This window comes from Blennius ocellaris (assembly GCF_963422515.1).
Source record: "Blennius ocellaris genome assembly, chromosome: 18".
Lineage (NCBI taxonomy): Eukaryota > Metazoa > Chordata > Actinopteri > Blenniiformes > Blenniidae > Blennius > Blennius ocellaris.
The window spans coordinates 2,078,755-2,083,754 of NC_137667.1; the positions used below are offsets into that span (position 1 = coordinate 2,078,755).

Consider the following 5,000-nt stretch of genomic DNA (forward strand, 5'->3'; position numbering starts at 1 on the left):
CTGCGCAATTTTGGGGGTTTTTCCAGCGACACTTATTTTGATAATTGGCTTCCTGGTTAATTGAGAATAATGATATTTGGTTTCATTGTGGAGACACACACACACACACACACACACACACACACACACCCGGCTGGGGGGGGGGAAATCCTGTCCAGTCTGACTTGCGGTTTGAAAGCAGAAGCGACAGGAAAGGGAAGGAACTGAAGCGATAAAGGAAAAGAAAGCGAGTTTGTGTGTGAAATGAGTTCTGGAGGGCAGAAATGAGGGGGAAGTCGGACCTCTTGTTTCCGTGGCAACCGCCATCGTCGCACTGCAAAACGTCAAATCTCGGCAAGATGTCATTTCTTAAATGAAGTGAAAAATTGCGTCATTTTTGCTTGAAACAAAATTATTATTCTAGTTTTAAGATGATTATTACTTTATAATGGTCTTGGCGTTGAGTTTTAAAAACTAGTTTTAAGTACTGTTTGGATTAAAACAAATATTTTTCTCATTTTAAGACGACTAAGCAGCAACCAAAGGACCTGAACTGACATTTAATAAGCTAAATCTTCTTATTTTAAGATTTTAAAATGATAACACATGAAAATAAAACTTGTTTTGAGTCCAAAAATGCTGTTTTCAAGATATGGGGCTGGAATTATTTCCTTTTTTTGCAAATCTTGTCGAGTAAAATTTTCTTGTTCTGTTGGCCGATCATTTTGCTTATTTTAAGTATTAATTTTCTTGTTTTAGTAGATTTTTCTTCGGAGGAATTATTGCAGTGTTGTGTGTGACTTATGTAGGAATAAGTATTATATGAAATATCTTTTCCCCCGATGTCAGTTTTTTTTTCCTATTAGTGGATCTCACAGATAATCTTGTACAACCCTCGTTTATCGCGGTTGTTACGTTCCAAAAAGAACCCGCGAAAAATAGGCGAAATCCGTGAAAGTCAGCTTTATTTTTTACAAATTATTATACAATACAATACTGTACTATAGAATAAAGCCAAAGATCAAAGCCTGTTTTCAGGCTGTTATAATACAAAAACTCCAGAACTATTGTGATTATATGACTTTATTGGCTTGAGATTTTGTTGAGTTTAACATATAGATTTTGTTTTTAAATTGACTTATCTAATATAGTTCTGATTGGATTTTTTTAAAGCAAAAAATTCACATTTTAATTCAATTAGCTTTTTTAAATTTTTCTCAATGAACTTAAAACTTCAGATTATACTGTTGTGAGTGTCTTCACAGTTAAAATGCAGAATAAAATAACCCCAAATAAAAAGTAAATGAGGCTCCGTCGTTCAACAAACGGAAGCTTTAACCAGGTTTCGGCAAAAGTGAGCGGTAACCATGGAAACCGTCAGGGAACAGAACGGAACCGCGAAAAATCCAGGCAAACTCTTCAAACGATTCAATAAATGGATTAAATGGATGGTTTACGTTCTTCATGTTTGACCGTGGGTAAAAACACTCTGGATTACAGCAGTTTGCTCTCCGCTCAAGCTTCTTCTTTCTTTTTGTTTTCTTTAAATAATCAACTCCTCTGACGTGGATCAGCCGCGTTCATTTACCGAAGTTTGCAGCGACTTACGGAGCAAAGCATCCGGCCGCTATTAGCTTGTCACGGATACTTGATGCTCGAGTAAACCTGCGGCTCAGTCGGCTTTTTATTTTAGTTTTTACAAACAGGAGTGTGGATTTCACCGCTGAATAATTTAGCGGCGTGTTTTGAACCGAGCCTTGTGTTTGTTTTGTTAAACGACACGTGTGTGTGTGTGTGTGTGTGTGTGTGTGTACCTGCGTTTCATTTTTCTTCTTCTCTCATTTCAGAGACAAAGAGGACAAAGCGGATGATATAAGCAGCTCGTCCATCTCCTCCGCCAGAGAAGGTACGTCGGTGATTTTCAGCTTTAAGAACCGGTTCCTCCTCCATCAGAACCTCGGTTCTCCTCCTCTTGTTTGTTTAAAGTCCCAGTGAAACGTAAAACACGACTTTGCAAAAAAAACGATAGTTGGGGTTCTACTTCTAAGGTTCCTCCGACTCTGCCCCACCACTGTTGTCACATAACAAAGTTATTTGAATTTTGAATCTCCAGCCGAGGAAGTCGGGGGAATCCTTCTTCTTCGTGGGTCGTTGTGGGCGGAGCCTATACGTGACGTCACGAGTTGTGCAGATCTCGATCTGTTGTGTTTATATCGGCTTGTTTCCTCTTAAATATCGGAAGTTTTTACAGTGTTTTGAAGTTATAGTCGGCGTTTTATGAGCCTTGATGAAAGATTGAGCCTGGAAGAGACCGAGAGAGGAGAAAAGGAGCACGGGCAGCGGGAGCCGCTAGCTTGGGCGGCTAGCGGCTAGCGGGAGCCGCTCGCTCGGGCGGCTAGCGGCACGCAGGAGCCACTTGCTCGCGTTCAACTTTACCAGTCCTTTACTCCTAAAGATGGATTCTCGTCTGGTTCTGGTTCTGGTGGTTCTGGTGCCGTCTGGTTCTGGTTCCGTCTGATTCTGGTTCCGTCTGGTTCTGGTGACATCTGGTTCTGGTTCCGTCTAATTCTGGTTCCGTCTGGTTCTGGTTCCGTCTGGTTCTGGTGCCGTTTGGTTCTGGTTCCGTCTGGTTCTGGTGCCGTCTGATTCTGGTGGTTTGTGTTCTGGTGGTTCTGGTTCTGGTTCTGTCTGGTTCTGGTTCCGTCTGGTTCTGGTGGTCTGGTTCCGTCTGGTTCTGGTTCTGGTTCCGCCGGGCCTCAAAACGCTGCTGGAGGAAACAAAAACACGCCGGTCAGTGGTTCGGACTCGACCACCATTTGCTGCACTTCTTCCCTGCGGCTGCAGCGGCCGCCGTGCAGCGACACCGCCCCCTGGTGGCGGCGGGGCAGACTGCACTTTAGAGCGGCAGGTCGAGAACGTCTGCAGCTTCCAGCCTGTTGTTTGTGGAGATTCCCGGGTCGGTTTGAAGCTGTGCAACGAGGGAGAGAGAGAGAGGGAGAGAGAGAGGGAGAGAGAGAGAGAGAGTGTGATCGTCATGTGCACACTGCAGCACAGAGTGTCTTTTGTTGTCCCGGCGCTCTGCGGCCGGAGTCGGAGGGAAGCCGGGCGGAAAAGATGCGACGGTTTCTGGGGGTTAAAAAAAAAAAACAACAACTTTAAAAATAGATTTGTAACTCCAAAACACAAATCCTCCTGAGGATTTCATATTACGTTCTCCACCTTCCACACCAGACTTTACACTCTAGTGAGAGACACTCGTGACAACCGGTTTTGTTTGGTTTTTTTTAATGGTGGCGTCGTAGTATACGTGGTGATTACAGGGTTTGTTGACCACCCTTCAAGAGGAAGACTGACGCCTCCCGGCCCACCTACTGCCTTTATAACTCCAATTAAAGCTTTATAGACTAACTGGAGTTGAGTTATAGACTGTAACTGGAGTTGAGTTATAGACTGTAACTGGAGTTGAGTTATAGACTGTAACTGGAGTTGAGTTATAGACTGTAACTGGAGTTGAGTTATAGACTGTAACTGGAGTTGAGTTATAGACTGTAACTGGAGTTGAGTTATAGACTGTAACTGGAGTTGAGTTATAGACTGTAACTGGAGTTGAGTTATAGACTGTAACTGGAGTTGAGTTATAGACTGTAACTGGAGTTGAGTTATAGACTGTAACTGGAGTTTGGTTATGGACTGTAACTAGAGTTGAGTTATGGACTGTAACTAGAGTTGAGTTATAGACTGTAACTAGAGTTGAGTTATAGACTGTAACTGGAGTTTGGTTATGGACTGTAACTAGAGTTGAGTTATGGACTGTAACTGGAGTTGAGTTATGGACTGTAACTGGAGTTGAGTTATGGACTGTAACTGGAGTTGAGTTATAGACTGTAACTAGAGTTGAGTTATAGACTGTAACTAGAGTTGAGTTATAGACTGTAACTGGAGTTTGGTTATGGACTGTAACTAGAGTTGAGTTATGGACTGTAACTGGAGTTGAGTTATGGACTGTAACTGGAGTTGAGTTATAGACTGTAACTAGAGTTGAGTTATAGACTGTAACTAGAGTTGAGTTATAGACTGTAACTAGAGTTTGGTTATAGACTGTAACTGGAGTTGAGTTATGGACTGTAACTAGAGTTGAGTTATGGACTGTAACTGGAGTTGAGTTATGGACTGTAACTAGAGTTGAGTTATAGACTGTAACTGGAGTTGAGTTATGGACTGTAACTGGAGTTGAGTTATAGACTGTAACTGGAGTTGAGTTATGGACTGTAACTGGAGTTGAGTTATAGACTGTAACTGGAGTTGAGTTAGAGACTGTAACTAGAGTTGAGTTAGAGACTGTAACTAGAGTTGAGTTAGAGACTGTAACTAGAGTTGAGTTAGAGACTGTAACTGGAGTTGAGTTATAGACTGTAACTGGAGTTGAGTTATAGACTGTAACTGGAGTTGAGTTATAGACTGTAACTGGAGTTGAGTTATAGACTGTAACTGGAGTTGAGTTATAGACTGTAACTGGAGTTGAGTTATAGACTGTATCTGGAGTTGAGTTATAGACTGTATCTGGAGTTGAGTTATAGACTGTAACTGGAGTTGAGTTATGGACTGTAACTGGAGTTGAGTTATAGACTGTAACTGGAGTTGAGTTATAGACTGTAACTAGAGTTGAGTTATAGACTGTAACTGGAGTTGAGTTATGGACTGTAACTGGAGTTGAGTTATGGACTGTAACTGGAGTTGAGTTATAGACTGTAACTAGAGTTGAGTTATAGACTGTAACTAGAGTTGAGTTATAGACTGTAACTGGAGTTGAGTTATAGACTGTAACTGGAGTTGAGTTATAGACTGTAACTGGAGTTGAGTTATAGACTGTAACTGGAGTTGAGTTATAGACTGTAACTGGAGTTGAGTTATAGACTGTAACTGGAGTTGAGTTGTAGACTGTAACTGGAGTTGAGTTGTAGACTGTAACTGGAGTTGAGTTGTAGACTGTAACTGGAGTTGAGTTATAGACTGTAACTAGA

At 41.7% G+C, this 5,000-nt stretch overlaps 1 protein-coding gene across 1 annotated transcript in view; it reads left to right on the plus strand.

Moving 5' to 3' along the window:
- The window catches only part of fam49a (family with sequence similarity 49 member A), a 47,900-nt gene that overhangs the window by 28,253 nt on the left and 14,647 nt on the right, over positions 1-5,000 (plus strand). Inside the window, exon 2 of the mRNA XM_080513975.1 lies at positions 1,827-1,885. The gene's annotated coding sequence lies outside the window, so the exon portion shown is untranslated. The remainder of the gene's footprint in view (positions 1-1,826; positions 1,886-5,000) is intronic.